Below are 21,609 nucleotides of genomic sequence, written 5' to 3'. Positions count from 1 at the left end.
GGTTTCAAAAACTGAATTTGATTTGGTTAAGGTGTGAATTTGATTCGTCTATGAATTTGACTCGATTGGCTAGATTGGGAGTGCCTTGCCTTAATATAGGGGAAGGGGGGGCAAAACGGGATACTTAACGAAAAGTTTAGTTTATAGGGACATAAATATCGTGAATTGGCTTCATTTTGATTCTATTTGAAATAAATATAACGAATTTTAGACTGCCATCAGAAAAAAAATTTTTATTTTCTGCGGGCAAAATGGGATACCCCAAAAAAAAGTAAATTTTTTTTTTTTTTTTTCAAGTGAATAAAATTGATGTAATAATGTCTTTCTGAATTGATGTAACTAATAAAATTTACTCTCAACATATTTTTTAAGAAGTTTTTCCTTGTTATTTCTTTTCAAAATTTGAAATTGGCGCCACTATTATACTTTTCGCAAAAAATATAAAAATGTTTTTTTTTAGCTTTTAATAGTGTAAAATGATACTAGATGTCATTTTTGACCATTTTCGAAAGTTTTTCGAGAAAAAAAAATTTTGACGAAATTTTGAGGGTATCCCATTTTGCCGGCCTATCCCGTTTTGTCCCCCCTTCCCCTACATATATATACTTAATCTCATATTTTATAAAAAATCATCATTACTTTTTTTGTTTTACACTAAAAAAATAATTTCTCGCTTCATTATACGGGACGAACTATCTGATGTGTTCTGACACTAGGGTAAGACGATTTAGCATCAGAAGGTGTATAATAGGTTAGGGTAACAAATATGTCGTGCAATAAACACCGGAGCGTTACATCAGACAAGCATACCGTGGATTATATATATTATATATAAATATATATAGCGTCTTATTTGCTACCCTTAAAAGTAGCTCGTGCCAGCAAGCAGATGTCTTATTGTGATGCTAAGGGATCAAGCGTCGTTGTGCCCCGACATAACGTCTTTTGCCCCGCTATCACCAGCACTCCGTCTGCTACATCGGGTACCTAACTACTGCCCACGTCTAGCCGTACGTTTCATTGTGCGCCCAAGGGGACGATCCGTTGCGTACTTTCATCCAGGTGTCGTATTTACCTACACAATATCCAAATTATTTTATTATTTCTTCTTATACATATATATATTTTTTATTTCTTTTCGTTCCTCTTTTGGCCTAAGGGTGGAAGTATTTTAACTTAACATATTGCAAAAAATATTATCCTAGGACAAATATGGTTCATTGGTATTTTTTCAAGCAACACAAGGACACGTACCTCCATACTTCTTGAAGGTATATAACAAAAAAAAAATTAGCAGCTGCCGTTTTACTTTTCTTATTCCCCTTGCAAGTAGTTGGATCCATTATTCGTTTGGGCACGGGCTAGACTTTTGTTGCTCGACGAGATCTTTTATAAAAGTTTATGCACGGGTGATGTAACTAAAAATATGTGCAAGTTAATTTGAATCTTCCATAAATTCAATGAGTGTTGAAAATTTTTTTTAATGCTATTCCAATATATTATATTTTTTTTTTTTTCAATAAAAAAAAAACATGTATATCTTACATGTATATTTGTCTTTGATAGACTTTGCCGTCACGATTTAAAGATCAACTCTTGCTTTGCCACCAGCTGTGAGTACGATTTGAGATAAAAAAAAAATAAATAATTTAACTTTGCAACAGCTGCGATTAAAAAAAATAGGTATATACACTTTACCAGCAGCTGTGGAGATAATCTTCGATCGAGTTCTCACGAAAAAACAAACTCTGGATTAATAAGATTGCCCACTATGATCTCAGTAATTAATTTTAAACAAAAGCTAATAAGCTAAACATTCATTTATCATAAAATTCAAATATGAAATTATCGCGCCGTGATAGAAAATTAAATGCCAGTGTGCGTTATATTTTTTAAATTCCTATAGATATGAGTATATGTTACTCCTTATTATCGAGATCTGCGTTGGCTTACTTTAGAATTAAGACGCGAATTTTTTTACAGGTTAAATGTGGGCCGAATTCCGTTATTTCGAGGTGAAATTTATATTCTTGAACCCAGACTTCGTAGGGGTGATGTTAGACTGGATTTTCTGGTTCCCCCCAATTGTCACAGTACGAAATATGATAAATCTTTTATTGTTAGTGCAATTAGAGTGTAGAATAAATTACCTGTAGACTTTACAAGTTAAGTATTTTCGGGGAATCCCTTCATTTTTGTTTGATTTACTTTCTAAAGTAGATGACTGATTAGAGTTTTGGCAATGAATTATATTTTCCATGCGGCCACAAAAATTTTAGGCCGCAAGGAGCTTAGACTTGATGACCAAAGAAATAAATGTAGTCCATTCCATTGAAAGATCCTTAAATGAAAGCAGCAATTGCCAGCTGCAGTTGAACTCTTAAAATCCGTTGGCTCGTGCCAGGTGGTTGGCTGAAACCTCTTGGCTCATGTCGCGGGTGTCGTCTACTCGTTTAATGACTTTGTCACAAATAACAAGTACGTTAGCCATTGTTACAGTATCCAAACTCTCTTGAAAATAACCATCCACATGTATCATTATTATATTCATTATACTTTCTCACCCTACAGCATAAATTAATTCACATACTCAATAGCCCTTGGATCGTTACGTTCTCTGGCTTTAGACTTTCACGATCATAGCAGGCTGTCTACCCGCAGCCAGGTGTTTTCATTTGAAGAATAAGTACTTTCAAGTGTCCATTATGCCCTGAAGACGTCCAGTTCTTAAAGACATTTCTTATTTTATCCTGCAGGTGTACCAAGTGGCATCAAGTGCTCGAGTGTACTTGGGCACGCGACCTCAGTAATTATAATTTTTATCCTTAAATATTTAAACACATCGAATATTTTACGGGAATAGGGGAGGGTGGGGCAAAGCGGCCCCCCTGAAATTTTGATCAAAAAAAAATTTTTTTTTTTTCGACTAATTACTATAGATCCGATATGTTTGCGCATTTTTACCCCGACGCATGACATTTGGGGCAAAATGGACAAGCCCAAAATTTTGAAAAAGTGATTTTTTCATATTTTTATCGTCAAATTAAAAAAAAATTATTATAATTCCACATTTCTAGCCCTACGCATAACACCTGAGGCAAAATGGACCAGCCGAAACTTCCGAAAAAATTATTTTTTCATATTTTTCGGCCGTTTCTCTATGTAAGAGGCAAATTTGGTCACTAAAAATTCATAAAAATAAAATTTTTTTTTAGTTGATAAATTTTTGAAATGAAGTAAAACTATAGAATTTTTTTTTTTTTATTAAATAACAATTAGTAATTAAGGTAATCGAGGGTGGACGATTTATTACACCTTAAAAAATTTTTTTCGAGTAATATAAAACCAAAAATAGTTGTCAAGAGAAAGAAATACATTCTTAATGATGAAAACAATTTAAAAAAAAAAAAAACGAAAAAAAAAATTTTTTATCATTTTTTGGAGGGGGGCCGCTCTGTCCCACAAAGAAATTTTGTTTTTTCAGAATTTTGGCAAAATGTTCATTAATTTGTTCGAAATAGGACAAAAGTAAAGTGATCTTATGGTTGAAAGACACAGAAAGTAATAATTGGCTTAGGGGGGCTGCTCTGCCCCACCCTCCCCTATAAATGCAATTTATAGAACCCAACGGTCTTGATATTGTCTTTTTGGCTTTTGGCAATGGGCTAAAAATCCCCAGTACTCTTTGTTCTTTTATTTTATTCTATTGAATTTCTTTCATTCGCCATAGCACAAGTCGTCGCAACTTTTCGAGCCATGGATCCACTTTCCGTTGGATATTTTTGCCCCTGCAATATAAAATAATAATAATAAGAACAGCACAGCACGTAACGAAGGGGTCTTGGGTTTCTGTTAGCTGACGATTTTCTAGTGCCTGGTGGTGGTGTAAAACCGTCTTCGACATACGGCATTCTTGACTTGTACTTAGGGTGCATAAGTATCATTATCAACTCGACAGCATAAGGCACGTGCTGATCGCGTGGCAGTTACCTCCAGATATCACAGATGACGATCACTACGTCTTAGTATTTAGTTCCATCACTTCACTTTATTTATTTATATATTTTTATTATTGAATATATCCCGTGATTATAATAATCGGGACTTAACTTGTAACCGCAGGCTAAAAAGTTAAAATTTTATTTTCAAAAAATTCTTTTCTCACACATTGAATAGAACGGTTTCATATTAAAACGATTTGGCCTGCCGACAAAGTTATGCTAAGTAGAAAAATTATACGCGTAGACCCAACAGCGACTTTTAAAATAAATAAAATAGTGTGAGATCGAATTAACCATCGCAAGAAATAACACAAGTCTATAACCTTTTTCATAGTTGCCTTATTCTTACACCGGATTCTCAGTATTACATTGAGTATTTAAATATTGTTGTGGTGAAACAACTGTGACTATATGTCACAAACGTTAGTTATTCTCAAAATAACCCAGGTCAGGTTATTATAATGGTGTGCTAATGAGTTTCAAAAAAGAAAATTCAAGGCTATTTCCACAACAAAATATATATACAAATTTTTACATATTTATTATAAATAATCTTTGATCTGCTTCCTACATTTGATATGTATCCAGATTGTATTTTAACTGCCATTTGTTATCAGACCGGTCCCACGCACTAAAGAGTCACATGACGGAAATGGACTCTTGCTAATACTCCCATCAATAAATTTATAATTTACGAATAATAAATGTATATATAGGGGAAGGGGGGGCAAAACGGGATACTTAACGAAAAATTTAGTTTTTAGGGACATAAATATCGTAAATTGGCTTCATTTTGATTCTATTTGAAATAAATATAACGAATTTTAGACTGCCATCAGAAAAAAATTTTTTATTTTCTGTGGGCAAAATGGGATACCCCAAAAAAAAGTAAATTTTTTTTTTTTTTTTTCAAGTGAATAAAATTGATGTAATAATGTCTTTCTAAATTGATGTAAGTAATAAAATTTACTCTCAACATATTTTTAAAGAAGTTTTTCCTTGTAATTTCTTTTCAAAATTTGAAATTGGCGCCAATATTATACTTTTTGCAAAAAATATAAAAATGTTTTTTTTTAGCTTTTAATAGTGTAAAATGATACTAGATGCCATTTTTGACCATTTTCGAAAGTTTTTCGAGAAAAAAAAAATTTGACGAAATTTTGAGGGTATCCCATTTTGCTGGCCTATCCCGTTTTGCCCCCCCCCCCCCTTCCCCTATATATTTATAAGTGGGTACACGTGTAGAAGAATCGATGATTACCGTACGTGAACTTTAGTGACTAGTCTGACCGTGAATTTAGTGTATGAGGGTGCCCTGAGCCCACATATAAATTTGATTATACATATATATTTTGAAGAACTCATCAACAAAAGTCTGTAGCATGCCGATTAATAAGTTTCGTGGCTTTTAACTTTAGGCTCGAGCAGATCTCTCTCATGGTTTGGTTCCTCGTCTGTATTTAAACACGCAGACTAACAAGCGGGAGAGAAATCTGTTGATTAATTGCCGAGTATGCGTGTACAGTTAGATGAGTAGTCCTTTGAGCTAATAATATTTATCACTAATTACTTTGTTTGTCCCTAAGTATATTTTTTGAAAAATAACCAATAGACAGACTTCGCTCGGCGGAGTAAAATCAGTGGGGTAATTTATTTTAATGGAGTATAAAAAGTAAAATAAAATAATAAATAAATATACTTTAGGCGTATTATGGAAGAAGCGTTAAAATAATCTTTGCATGTCTCGAAAAATTATTAGCCCCTTTACACAAGCTATTCATTGAAGGTTTAAACCTCCGCGTAAAGCTGTCTCATCAAAATACCTTGAGCATCGAGAATAAATTAAACTGAGCAGAAAATAATTGTCTGGAATTTTTATGTATTGCGTGAAAAAAAAAAAAAAACGTTTTATAGTCTATACATTAATAAAAATATTTTTCAGTTAAAAAAATACTAGATTGGGTTTGTTACGTAAGCGCGATAAGGTCTTTAAATAGATGAGTAAAAAAAGTAAAATATAAATGAAATGGTCAAGTGACCCATTGGTTTGATAAATAAGTGAATGAAGCAGTCCGAGTACAAAGTCCATGACGATTCTCGTCGTTTTAGTCTCCTACTTGATCCACCGACGATTATGATATATCTAGTAGATTGAACTTGACCGCAACTGTTCTGCCTGTGAACGGAAGACGCTCGTGGCATACCCAATGAATTCGTCTGCGACCGAATGTAATGTTACTGCGTGCGGTCCTTAGATTCGTCCACACTCGTCATCATCATCACCACCACCACCATCATCATCATCATCATCATCATCATCGACCAACTTAGCAGGCAACGTTTGCAATTTATCGTCTGGATTAACAATTTGATATCCTCAAGAGCCAGGGGCCAACTAACGGAGCCTGGTGATGTGGTGGGCGCAACTTCCGACGGATATTCGGCGTCGAAAATTGCCAATTGTCTAAATGGTCATTGTCACATCTTGGGTTATATTATATATGGACTACGTGCTCTTCTCTTCTCTTCTCTTCTCTTAACTCAGCTCAGCTCTTTTATTTCATACGTTAGAGATATGTGCTGACAATCTATTTAAATAAGTAGGCGTCAGGCGTTAGGCGTCAGGCCTCAGTGAAAATATTAACTAATGACTCAAGTCAATCATGATAATTTTATTACGCCCTAAATTCCCATAGTAATCGAGGTACAGCTATCGCCGGTTATTGTCATTGTCAATACAAACATACATAAAAAAATGTTTTAACAAGAGTTATGCATCAGTTCCCGTCATTTAGGGGACCGAGTGAGTGCAAGCATCTGCTTTCGTTTTATGGTGTTTTATATTGTTGTTATTGTAGACACTGGCAACCCCAGTGCACTGGGAATAATGATCGTGGATGCGAAACGCGTATGGAGATACATCGTTCTGTCTGTACCTGCCTCCTGCATATAATAGTGTAGTGTTACTATCTGATTCGGGGGTTTGCGACTGGAATAATCTTGTGGGAACTCGTAAACAACATTTTTTATAATGATCATCAGTATGGAAAAAATCAAGACAGTCCACACTTTGAGGGGTCAAAAATTTTATTTAATCAGACAATAGTTGGAAAACCCAGAAAATTTTTAACTTTCCGCTAAGAAAATTGTAAATTTTCAAAAATTCGGGAAGTTATTGGTTTCGGTCCGATTTCGAAAATCGAATTTTCATCAGATGTCGACGTTTTGAGAGCCTAGGAAGCTATTCTGACTAATTTCACGATGATGTCCGAGTGTATATATGTGTGTACGTACGTACGTATGTATGTATGTAAATATTCATAACTCTTGAACGGATGAACCGATTTTGATCGTTGAGGTGTCATTCGACGCGGCTTGTTAATGTCTTGAGGCCGTAAAAATTTGAACTTAATCGGTAGGGTGCGTTCAGAGATATTTCAAAAATAAAATTTTTTCGAAAATGTTTTATTTGGATAACTTTTAATTTGCTCGATGGATTTATTCCAAAATCTAATCAGCTCTAAAACTCTATAAGCCGCGTCGAATGCCACCTCAACCATAAAAATCGGTTCATTCGTTCAAGAGAAACCGTTGACGAAAGAATTAAAAAAAAAATTTTCCTTGGTTTTTTTGAAATTTCTCAAAAACGGCTAAATAAATCAATTTCAAAATTTGATCAGCTTCAGAACTTGATAAAACGCGTCGATTGCCACCTCAACCATCAAAATCGGTTAATTCGTTCGCGAGATATCGTGGGAGAAGGAAATGCTAAAAAATGGTTTTTTACAAAACAATGACGTACAAAAGTATTTGCGAGCTCGAAGAGCTCGAAAATGTATTCACAATAATGTTTTCGAGGTTATTGAGCTCGAAAACTGCGGGAAGTTTTAGGGCTGGCCCGCAGGGTCAACTGATAGACCGATTTTTTTCATTGGTTACCGTCATTTTTATGTTGGTCAGTTTTTCGCTGGTCAATTGTTGTCCAGACAATCGTTAGACAATTTCTCTGGCTTTTATCACTAGATGTTTTGTATAAAATAAATATTATTATTATCAGCATGACTTATAAAAATAATGGCCGTGTGCTTTTATTTATAAATTCATTAACGATCTAATAATAATATTTATTTTTATTTAAGATGATGTAAATATTATCGAATGTCACAAGTGTTTTAGTAATCTGCTGAAGAAAAGCAAAGATTTTTTTATTATTATTTTTTTTTTTTATACCCACGAAGAAACTTGAGGACGGAGTTGTCAGATTCCGTATCGTATAGAGTTCCCATGAGATTCCATCGGCATTGAGCATCAGCAGGGCTTTGATGCTACGGTAGTCGTAGTTTTGAGACCACCCCTAAGAGTTTGAGCTTCATTTATAGAAAACATATTTCTAGTGTTTATATGTGTAATATGTCTTACATTACATACAACGTTTTTTTTCTCTTTAAACTTCTGACTCTGGAATACTTTTTAATAGAGTGTGTATGTATGGACTGCTCAAGTGGGTTCTTAAATTTTGCTTAGTCTGTTCACGGTGGATCCTAGAAAAAAAATAAAAAAAATACTTAAAAAATTTGGTATGTGTATTCTTAAAGAGCAATTGATGGTAGCTTATAAAATCATGCATGGATATTTTATTCTATAGGAGTGTCAACATCCGCCGAAATGCCGTCATTATATGTAAATTATTGTCGTACATAAAAATTTATGTTAACTTGAATAAGAAGAAAAGAATTAAATGTACAACACATTTGTTTTACCAAAAGTATTATCATTATTGTTACTAAAACTTTTGTATACAACATATTTATATAAGGGGGGAGGGGGGAAACAGGCCTCCTAACAAAGAATTCCGCACTATTTCTTCTTTTCCACACTGAAAAAAAGATTTATTTGAGCCAAAGATATCGTATATTTGGATATGGCCAAATAAATATTTAATTGTGAGAACTCTCTAAAACTAAATAAGTGAAAATTTCACTAATTGAAATAGTGATTTTAAAATTCACTACAAAATTAGTGATTTTGAATTAGATTCACTAATTCATTAGTGATTCCCCGGATTCTACAATGATTACTAGTGGTGCCTCGCTTAAGGACTTTTTATTCTATCATTGAATTATCAAATTCAGGGCAAAATTAATTACGATAATTTTTAAATACAACTGAACAGTATTAATTAAAGTAAGTTAATTAAATAAAACCTAATTTAGTTGCTAAATAATACATCTTGTTATTTTTTAATAGCTTTATATTTTTACTCCAACTTTTTTTACCGAACCTTAATCAAAACCATCATTGACAATAGATTCAGGTTATGAGTTATAATTATGATATAAATATTTACCATATGAAAGTAACTTTAATTGTTAATTTAGTCGATCAAGTTGCTAAAAAAATTTTATAATCAATTAAAAATAATAATAATATTTTGATACAATATTATTAGCAACGATACAATATTTTTCCAAATAAATCCTCGTCAACAAGTGAATTAGTAAATTTTTGACTAATTCAATCAGTGAAATTTTCACTAATTCTATATGTTGTTTTTTTTACTAATTCAAAAAGTGAACAGTCACTAATTCATAGTCGTATACTTTGGACAATTTAGATTAGTGAATATTCACAAGTAATTAGTGGTTTTTCACTAATTTAGTTTTAGAGAGAAAGATATAATATATTTGAGTAGTTTAATTGCGTGAAATAAGTGATTTATTTGTGGTAAAGAAATGATCGAATTGCTACAAATAAATAAGGGCTTCAAATATATGTATAGTATCGCCAAATTTTAAGTTATTTGTCACAAATTTAATATCTTTACCACACTCTCTAAAACTAAATAAGTGAAAATTTCACTAATTGAAATAGTGATCTTAAAATTCACTACAAAATTAGTGATTTTTAATTAGATTCACTAATTCATTAGTGATTCCCCGGATTCTACAATGATTACTAGTGGCGCCTCGCTTAAGGACTTTTTATTCTATCGTTGAATTATCAAATTCAGGGCAAAATTAATTACGATAATTTTTAAATACAACTGAACAGTAGTAATTCAAGTAAGTTAATTAAATAAAACCTAATTTAGTTGCTAAATAATACATCTTGTTATTTTTTAATAGCTTTATATTTTTACTCCAACTTTTTTTACCGAACCTGAATCAAAACCATCATTGACAATAGAATCAGGTTATGAGTTATAATTATGATATAAATATTTACCGTATGAAAGTAATTTTAATTGTTAATTTAGTCGATCAAGTTGCTAAAAAAATTTTATAATCAATTACAAATAATAATAATAATATTTTGATACAATATTATTAGCAACGATACAATATTTTTCCAAATAAATCCTCGTCAACAAGTGAATTAGTACATTTTTGACTAATTCAATCAGTGAAATTTTCACTAATTCTATATGTTGTTTTTTTTACTAATTCAAAAAGTGAATAGTCACTAATTCATAGTCGTATACTTTGGACAATTTAGATTAGTGAATATTCACAAGTAATTAGTGGTTTTTCACTAATTTAGTTTTAGAGAGCAAATATATCAATTACTTACCACAAATAAACTATATATTTCCGTCAAATTATAAAATTATTTGAATCAACTGTCATATTTTGTTGTACCAAATATATTTATTTGTCATTAAGAAATATTCAAAAAAAAGCCACAAATAAATTTATTTATTTGGGACAAATATTTATTTTTTTCAGTGCAGTCGCCAAATAATCATTCCGTATTAAAATGACCTTATTATTAAAAAAACAATTCCCTGCGGGGTAAAATGGGTCACCTAAAGAAATCTTTATTTTTTTCAAAATTCCTCTGCTCAAAAAAAAATGGCTTCTAAGTTTTTTGTTAAAATTTAAGCTGACGTATCCCGATGTCTGTTTTGCTTCCTCGGATACTTTCCTCTGTAAATATATACATTTAAAACGAAAGTTATAGAAATTGATAATTTTGTGAGATATAAGGAAATAGGAATTAAGTTACCTTGAGACCCGCAAAATTTCTCAGGCCCAATTTCTATAAATTGTATGTGTATATGAGTGGAGAAGAGAATTTTTGATGGGATATTCCCACGTACTTCTGAGACTTCGTAGTAGATGCTTCATGAGAGACTTCAATGAAGCATTTAACTAAAAGGTAAGGAAACTGCTATACGGATTCATCCGGAGTATAACACTACTACTACTACCAGTGGGTTACCGGCGAGCTTGCCGTGATTTTAATTCCCCCAGTCTAACTCGCCTGAATGTAAGACCATTACATAGAAAAATCAGAGCTCCGTTGTGAGAAAGATATAAATAAACGAAATAAAAGCATCTTTTGCCTTAGGTCTGCGTGGGAGAGTCCTTGAAGACGAACCCAAATAAGCGCCATTCAAATTTATTCCTGCGGTACGACTATTTTTCAGGTGCTCATTGTGTACATCAATAGACTGTTTGTTTATCAGAATTAACTTTTTAATTACTAATAATTAATTGTTATTTCTAAGGACAACAGAGAGACCATTTTAGTCGGGATTCAATACAACAGCTTACGGTCTAGGCTCTCGGCTGTAAGACCCTTGAATTTCCATTTCTACGCTCGTCAAGATATCGCTCGGCAGGTATTCTAAGACCCGAGGCGAGCAACTAAAGAACAAGAAAATTTACAATGCGATTTTAAGTTTCTCCTGGAAGTTGTTTGTTTCTCAAGATAAAGGAAAACTTTTTTCTTTCAGCGACAACCGACCGGACTTTCTCTCCTCGTCATATCGTCCATACAATTTCTTTGACCCGTTGACAAACATGCCTCCCCCCTTTTGATAATATCGTCGCTTTCATTCCTCTGCTACCCAACAATAATTGAACACCGCTGCAGTGCCATATGGTATCCTTTTGTTCATTACGGATATGACAAAGGGACTCTACACAGTTTCATTAAATTACATCCTTCAAAAAAAAATCAAAAAATTCTTTCAACAAAAATGCGACAAAATTTTTTTTTTAAATAATCCAGTTGTTAATTTAATTATTTGACTCTGGCCCACTTAAATTTTTACAAGGAGTTAATTTTCAAAAACCAAACAAAGCCAATAGGGGAGGGTGGGGCAAAGCGGCCCCCCTGAAATTTTGACCAAAAAAAAAATTTTTTGTTTTTCGACTAATTACTATAAATCCGATATTTTTGCGCATTTTTAGCCCTACGCATGACATTTGGGGCAAAATGGACAAGCCCAAAATTTTGAAAAAGTGATTTTTTCATATTTTTATCGTCAAATTAAAAAAAAATTATTATAATTCCACATTTCTAGCCCTACGCATAACACCTGGGGCAAAATGGACCAGCCGAAACTTCCGAAAAAATTATTTTTTCATATTTTTCGGCCGTTTCTCTATGTAAGAGGCAAATTTGGTCACTAAAAATTTATAAAAATTAAATTTTTTTTTTAGTTGATAAATTTTTGAAATAAAGTAAAATTATAGAATTGATTTTTTTTTTTTATTAAATAATAATTAGTAATTAAGGTAATCGAGAGTGAACGATTTTTTACGCTTTAAAAAATTTTTTTCGAGTAATATAAAACCAAAAATAGTTTTCAAGAGAAAGAAATACATTTTTAATGATGAAAACAATTTAAAAAAAAAAAAACGAAAAAAAAAATTTTTTTATCACTTTTTGAAGGAGGGCCGCTCTGCCCCACAAAAAGAAAAAAAAATTTTTCAGAATTTTGGCAAAATGTCCACAAATTTGTTCGAAATAGGACAAAAGTAAAGTGATCTTATGGTTGAAAGCCAGATAATTTTGTTTGATTAATTTTCTATAAAATTAAAAAAAAAAAAATAAAATCTTTGTACTTCCGGTGTTTTGAGTAATTCAGTAGTCACAGTAGAGTGCTCACGTCTTTTCATCTTTAGCCCCATACCCAATAAGACGGTAGTAGTTGCGGTCAGTATGTGATGTGCGTTCGTGTTTCAAGACACCGCTAATTTCATGTCAACCCCTCTTGTGTATCCTCGGGTCTAAGGAAATGGGGTTAAGACGTTGTCTGCATGCAGGAATTGTGGTTAATTACATTGATATTTAAATAGTCTCCACCTGTTGGATCCAAGTCTTGTAAATAATCACACACGCACCGGGCATCCCCACAAGTGCCTACTTGAATAAATCTCAAAATTTTTTAAAAACTTCCTCTGCATAGTAAAATAACAACAATAACTCATACCCCAACAAACAGGTTGAAAAAATATTGTGGCATTGGCTCAGCCTTGAAAATAATATTACGCACAAATAATAAGCCCAGGCGGCGTCATTGTTGCACCAAAGAATATTATTAATTTAGCAGACAGCCTCAACACACGATTGTTAATCCCGAGGATTCAAAAAGTTTAATTAAACAGCAATTAATCGAGGGTACAAAATATTTATGTATGTTGGCTGATATAATAAATCATATCGTGCTTATGTCACTGACGTTTAATTTCTTCCATTGAAATACCTTACACCCTATAAAGCATACTGCTCATAAGCTAACTACTCGCATTATGAAAGAATCTCCATTGCAGTTTAAAATAAAATCTCAAGTTCGGTTCTTGCTGCAAACAACCGCATCAGTAACAACATCAAAGCTAATGGCTCATCCACTTCTTGTGCATGGGTTCTTTATTCACTCCCATTTAAAACCTATCAGCTAAAAGTACACGTGAGAATAAATACCGAAATACGTGTCTCATCATCAAACCATTTCATTCTCACGCGTATATATAAATATATGTCGGCGTTATTAATCCCAGCAGATGATGAAATTAAACAGTAAACGTAAAATTATGTGGGCATTTTTGTGTCGTTTCATTATCAATTATCGGGGTACGGTGAAAACTACCCTTTCAAAAAAATTAATAAAAAAAAGGTATAGATTTCAGGTAGAGATAAACTCTGTATATATTCCTATATATGTGCGTGTATTTATGAAAATAAAATTATACACATATGATATTTAAATGGCATTGGGACGGTTCCAATTAACGGGGACTAAATTTTTAACGAGGATCAAGATGATGGTGGTCTGATGCAGGTGTGTCGCGATACTTTTTGTTTAAATGATAATAAAGATAAAAAAATATAAATGTATATGAGTAAGAAACATCGTCATCACTTAATTCGAGAGAAATTTAGCTGAACGAGCGGGAGAAAAGAAGGAGATCTGCTGAGGGAGAGAGCGAGGGAGAGGAGACGAGTTCATTAATACTCTGTTGGCAACACTCTTTCGGTTTGTTGGGTGCTTCCCTTTCCTTGGGCTGGTTCTACAGCTCTCACAGTTCATTGAGTACGTCTGGTATGCGAGGTCCATCTATACAGCACTTGCTGTTTGCTGCTGCTGCTGCTGCTGGCAGGTCCAGGGCCTTCTTTAAATTTTTTTATCCTTTTATCGTGTCGTTCAGGACTGCCTACTCAACGAGTAGAGCATAAATCTACTGTCGGACTACGTGGCCTTCAGCTGCAGCCGGTTAAAACCTTCACCAAATCTATATATCAGCCTACAAATATTCATATTAATATTGATAATAATAAATATGCAGCCAATAAGATTTAAATTTACAAAATTTCCTATCGCGAAATGATTTAGGAATTTGTTTCGTCACTGGAGAGATGGAATGCGCGTAAAAAGAGAATATTAACAACACAATGGCACTTGACACCATCTTAGTTGGCATCAGCACATACTCGACTCGCTCACTCTCGATTTCAAATCACGAGGCAGACAGAGAGTAAAGCACATGACTACTCGTCCGTCATCCTCCTCCTCACTGCATTCAGTAAGTACACAGTAGATATATCTCATTCTTAACATTTTATTTTTATTTATTTAACCGTCGTCTTGTCTCGTCTCGTCTCAGCTCTTCTCAGCTCCTCTCTTTTCCCTCTTTATCACTAACGACACCTTATCCTTGGGCAATTTCTCGGCAATTCCATCACGAGCCCGGCATCGCGAGCCGAAACATCCTGTGTGTCAATCGTTTCCACGTAAAGGCAAACAACTCTACTCCGTCAGCAAGTGCAGCATAATATTTATACTTTTAGCGTGTGCCTTACCTGTCTCTGTCTGTCTGTCTGTCTGTCTGGCTGCAGACTGACTACAGACTACCTGCCGATCTCACCACCGCGATTAACGTCATCGTGATGACCATCCACTAGTTATTCGAATTATACGACAAGAATACAAACTACCCGGGTTTTAATTTTAAAAAATTCCATTCGCTGATTACCAAACAGTAAATTAACATGATTTGAATTTAAATAAATAAATAATAATAATAATAATTATTATTATTTGAGGATTATGTTATACCTTTAGCGGGATTTAATTTTAGTCTGACTACAGATTCCCAAAAGACTAGACCTGATTATTCCTTGGCATGCAGACCTTTACTTGGCGGGATGCTGAGTAGAGGATGAGTCTGCCCCTTTAACCACCTCAATTTCCGCGAGAGAAAGAGGAACCGGCTGGGATTCAACGGCCACTGTTACTGATGGGATATATGTTGCTGCTTATTCGCCGGTTTATCTGGAATCTAACGACGCGGGAGGTAACAGGTCCTCTTTCTACTCCACCTTTTACATACAAAACACTCACATCCATGCAGACACACACTCGCATACCCAATGAAGAATACATACAAAGATATATCCTTGACCTTGGAATAATCTTGCAACTCGGAACTTTAATTTCTCTCCATTCTCTTCCGCGACTCTAAGAACACTTCCTCGCCTCTTAACACCAGCTCATTATCTATTGGTTGCCCACAATCTCTGTCTCTGTTGACAAAAAAAACAGTAATTATGAATTTTTATTTAGACAAATAAATTAAAGGCAAAAAATAAAGGAATTTATCCTGGATGACGTCCACTGGGTTCGGTATTCACGACAAGTATTTTGCGGCAGAAAGATATCTCCCTTACTGGTTAATCTAGTTAGCAGTTATTCTTATTAGGTGACTGCCTGAACCGGCTTTTAGATTTTTTATTTCACAAAACTCCTCGTCCTTTTAAAAATTTATAAATACTGGCAGATTATAAAATTAAATGGTATTTGTCGAGCGCAGTATTAAATAAATTTTTTTAAAAGTCATCCCATTTTTTTAACCCAACGGGCAAATATGCGGTAGAAAAAAAATAACAGAGGCATAGATCATCCAAAGAATGGCGCCGACGTTTAAATAAAAAACTAAAACTATTTATTTTTCACCAGCTGTCATCTTCACGTCATTTTTCTTATCCATATCTTATACATTAGTTCTTTATTATACTTTATTTTATTTATTATTATTTATTATTTATATTTCTCAGCCTCGGAACGCCGATGGGAACATCGATTTACTTTTTATTTTACGCTAAGGAAACCATACTTTAGTCCCTGAACGCCGTTGGTCTTGCTATCGCTGTGCCTCTTATCATTTTACGGAAATACATATACGTATCTGAAAAAAAAAAAAAAAAAAAAATTACTCGCACTCTTGTCTTGCTGTATAAACATACAACCAAGTACTTGATGCAATATTATTTTGCGATAGTAATTTTTTTTATGGCGTTCGTTTAAAGTATTTAAAAAAAAACCTCGGGTCAAAATATTTCACTGAGTAAGAACTGAAAAAAAAAGATATGGCCGAAATCATCGAATTTTATTCAAAGGGGTCGAAATTTGGCAGAAATCAGGCCCAAGAGGTAGAATTTTATTGGAAAAGGCCGGAAGTTGGCTGAAAAAACCACAAAATTTTGTTATTCTTAATAAACGGGACGAAAAATTTCAAGCAATTTAATATAGAACAGAAAATTTTCAAGTTTTCGGGCATTTTGAGATCTAGGTATCGCCCAAATTTCAGCCAAGATAGTTTTCGACCTTGTGTTCACTACCTGAGCGTTTTGACAGCCACTTTTAGCCCGAGAAAAAATTTTATCATTTTTTTGGCTTGAAATTTTTTTACCTGGAAGTATGCCCGTAATTTATTAAAAATATAATTATAAAAAAAAAATTTTCATGGATATTAAATTAATAAGAACAAAGTTTTTATTGTAATAAATTATAAGATAAATAATAAATGCCTCAGACTACTATCACTCATATTTATTCAGGTCCTCTAGTAAAAAGATAACGCAGCTCGGATAAAAAATGAATGAAAAAAATAAATAAATAAAATATAGTACGGAAAGTAGATTATGAATGAAAAAGTCTACCTGAGTCAGTGAAACCTGGTACTAAGACTGAGTAATTTATTTAAAATAAACTAATTAGTATCAGTAAGATGTAAATTAGGATGTGATATGCGGAATGAATTTTTGTAGCCCGCAATGGCGGCACTCTCCAGTATCACACAGGATAGGGAACACCAGCAGTAGCAGTAGCAGCAGAAGAGCACGAGCGGTAGACGACGACCCTGGTCTATACCAGTGGTAGCAGGGCTCGTGTTTCGGTTTTCGTATTTCCAAGAAATGTTTGTTGGGTTTAGGTTGTCTGATGTTGTCGGGTTCCTCGGTTATTTACCACCAGGATAGCATGACTGGTTGTCAACCGTAGGATTCAAAATCAAAAGCCCAGGAACAGCTATTGCCGCTGACCAACATTGTCTAAGTCTGAACAATAAACTTTAACGTCTTTCACCATCCGAAAGTGAAGCACACAACCAGTGTACTGTACTGGTCTTCTTTGGTCTGTTGAATGTTAAGTAGAGCTGTTTTTTCCAACCTAATGGGTATCCAATCTCGCCACTTCAGGGAGGCATCCTGCCTCAAATGAAGCAAGGGCCCATGAATACTTATTTACTTTTTTTTTTTAAATTCTTGTTATTTCTTTACATAATGAAGTGGCTGCTTCTTGTGTTAGGACGTTGTCTGCTTCAAAAAATACTATAGACCAAAGATGTGGGAAAGAGCTTAAGTTTCACGTAAATTAATTCAAATATGTTTATCATAAAAAAAATTATACTAGTAATTTAAGATAAATTTTTGATTCGTATCACGTTGTCACGTCCCGCTATCAAATTCACTCGACAAATCTTGTGGGCAGATAATTCCGCATTCTGATGGTGAGTGAAGTACACTGCCATTGCAATTACAACACAAATACACCGCCGATGATGATGATTATGATGATATAAAGTACTGATGCCGATACCGAAGTTATTTGGGAACGGAGACAAGCAAAGCATCTGCAGGGATGAAATACCACCAAGTCATCGATATAGCCCAGCTTCTTCAATATCTTTTTATTTTATCCAGCTTCTCTTTGCTTTCAGCTTAAAATCCGATATATTTATTCCGACGAGTTATTTAAACCGCATTCCGATTCTCCATAAAGCTTTGCAACAAAATCCTGACGATCGATTTACCATCAATATTTTTATCATTTTTCTTTATTTGCTTTTCTACAACATAAATATCTATATAGCTCTGTGTTACTACTAAATCTACACTTAGTATAATCTACAAGCTTTCAATTTAACGATTATTCAGGTAAACTTGATGACCAATTGCTATCTAAATAGCCTTTTAAAGTAATAAAACTTTTAAACTGTAACAAAATACATTATTCGAATGTAAGCAGCAGTAAAAGGACGTTGACTTAAACGGGGTCATAACTAAATATCACAGGGAAAAATATCACTTTGTCTGGTTATCATCGATTTAATATATGTCTGGTATATTAGGGGAAGGGGACGGGGGGTAAAAGGGGGTAGGGTAGGCAAAACGGGGTACCCCCAAAATTCGATAAAAAAAAATTTGATATTTTAAATGGTTTTTAAAAATTCCAAAATCACTTCTGTAAATATAATTAAGCGTTACTTTGAATTTTTTTTGATAAACTTTTTCAAAAATCAATTGTCCGCTGAAAAATATTAATGACGTTTGTTTTATGATAAAAACTATTGAAAATTTTTTTTTCTTTTTTTGTATCCAATAAACACGTAAAATATAATTTTTCTTCATGTAAATTACTTAAAAAAACATTCAACTTAATCAAATTCGTTTTAAATCCAGAAATTTTTTTTTTTTACCTTTTTTAGGAGGTACCCCACTTTGCCCGCAGAAATGAAAAATTTTTTTTTTCAACGGTAACTGAAAATTTCTTCTATTTACTTTGAATATCATCAAAAAAAAAAAAAAGATTTAGCGTATTTGAGTCCTCGAAAACTTGGTATTTTCTTAAGTACCCCCTTTTGCCCCTCCCCTAAATGGTATTTTTTCATGATATTTGAGCAAGTGACAATAAAATTCTGATATTTTGGCCCGTGATATTTATAAATGTAACCACTAAAGTACAATAATTCTCCCTGATTAAAAAACTGAATTCGATCGAATTAAACAGAATTAAATTTTTAATTCTATTTAGTTAAGATAAATTCTGTTAATTCAGTACCTAACTTAAAAATGAATTCTGTCTAATTCGTCGGGAAAACCAAAATTTGTCAAAATTAAAACGAATTTAAATAATTCTATTCGGTTTAATTCTGATTAATTCGAAAATAATTCTCCAATTTCTGGTTCTGAATCTGAATTAAAACGAATTTGAAATTTTTAAATCGGTTTTATTCTCTTTAATTCAAATTCAAATTTTCAATTCAGTTGAATTCTGTTTTGCAGAATTCGACAGAATATAACAGAATTAAAATTTTTAATTCGCTCGAATTTAGTTGTTTAATCAGGGCTGAGCTATCGATAATTAATGTGTTGACCATTAGCATAACCCATGGTAATTAATGCACCTCGTAGTAATGACTCAGTAAGTTTTTGTTAACATAATTGTTGGCAAAGCAGCAACGGGAACTCAAGTGTAAGAATACGGTTCTACATATTTAGCGTTAGTTTAAAGTTTAAAACCGCGTGCATGCCGTATCAGTTACAGAATTGTCAAGTTTATCAGCCAATGCGTGCGTATCCGAGTTTTTAAATGTAGGTATTATGTGATATACATATATACATTGAGTATAGTATATTGTAGTGTAGGATTACTCTTGGTGAAATATATGATAAGAGAATAATATAATGGTGCTGTCGTAAGTTGTAAGTTGATAATGAGCTGCTGATTGTTATTCGATGTGTAGTAAAAAATTTTTTTAAAATAATATATATAATATTTATTATTATCATAATCATAACCAGGTCACACATGGATGATACACAAAAGATTTTTATATTCTTAGGTAGCGCACCAGGAAACATTAAATATAATATTTGTCCGGTCGACAATACGGAAACACTTCATCAAGCTTTATTGCGTCTGCATTTAAATTAGTTGTAATCTCAGTATATTAATACACAGCGTCTTCGGTACTCTAATGTACTCGTAATTCTACCCATCAATTTTTTTAAATTATTTGCTTATTTTTGTACCTCATTAATTTTCCACTTAGTGAACTCGTAAGGAATTATCATTTTTTCTACACAGAAAAAAAAATTTCTTCGGGTGTAGATTACAATGTACTGAAATTAAATTTTAATCATCAGCGATCTTAATTAATGAGTAATCGAATTATGATAAAATAAAATTTAAAAGAAATGTGTGAAAAATTTAAATTAATTGATGATAAGAAATTATACTTTAAAAATTTATTGTCTGAAGAAATTCTTCTAGGAAACTGAATAAAAAAAAAGTTGCTAATAAAAATATATAAGAAGAAGGTAATCTTAATTTTTTATAGCAGACACAGACGAGCAGAGATTTAACCGACTTAAATGTCTTCCCAGAATTAAAGGTCTACGGTAGACATTTTTTGTTATCAGGGATAAAAAAGACGTCTCGACTTTCCTACAATCAGGCAACTGACATATTTATTAATACATATATTTTAATGAAACATTCGTAATTATAATAAACTATAAATCTTGAAATAATAACAATAATTATCTAAAAGCTAAAGAGAATTCCATCAAGAACGTTAGCTGGGTAGCTTGTGATCTGTGATCGATATCTCGAGCAACGCCTTCCTCGGAGGATGATTATGATGAAGATGATGATGATGATCGAAGGCGAGTGTACTCGACATATATATCGATCGATTGTTAAACGATCATCGGCGCTGTTCGTTGTACTTTGTACTTTGAGTTGTGTGTAAGATAGAATTGGTGATGATCTGACGTGTGTAAGTAGAGATCAGGCGAATCCTTTCATCGTGTCGGCCGGCGGTTGCCCAAGAGCCTGCAATTTTCAGTCTCGAAACTGGTTCCTAGGAGTTGGCTTGTTCTTCTTGCCGGATAAATGCCGACGGCGCTAATAATAATCACCCGAAACCTCTAAACTGCCTTATTCGTAATCCTGAGTAGTCGTGCTCGGCAATCGCTACAACTACACCCGACATACTCTTTTTTTACGTCATATTTATAATAATAAAAATAATAATAAACATCTGGTACTTTTTTCAGGGTGCAAAGTCTTCACAGCAGCTTTAAATTACGATAATCTCTGCTGCTATTAACTACTACCTATTTTATATGTATTTATTTGTATTTATTTACTACGTAGTTCTGCAATTTACAACCTGTTGCAATAATTTTAAAAGATTTATATGATGGACAGGATTGATGCAAGACACTAAAAAAAATAGTAACAGTATTTAGT

This window comes from Microplitis mediator, chromosome 11, assembly GCF_029852145.1.
Source record: "Microplitis mediator isolate UGA2020A chromosome 11, iyMicMedi2.1, whole genome shotgun sequence".
In the NCBI taxonomy this organism is placed as follows: domain Eukaryota; kingdom Metazoa; phylum Arthropoda; class Insecta; order Hymenoptera; family Braconidae; genus Microplitis; species Microplitis mediator.
Note: the sequence above shows the minus strand (reverse complement) of the source record.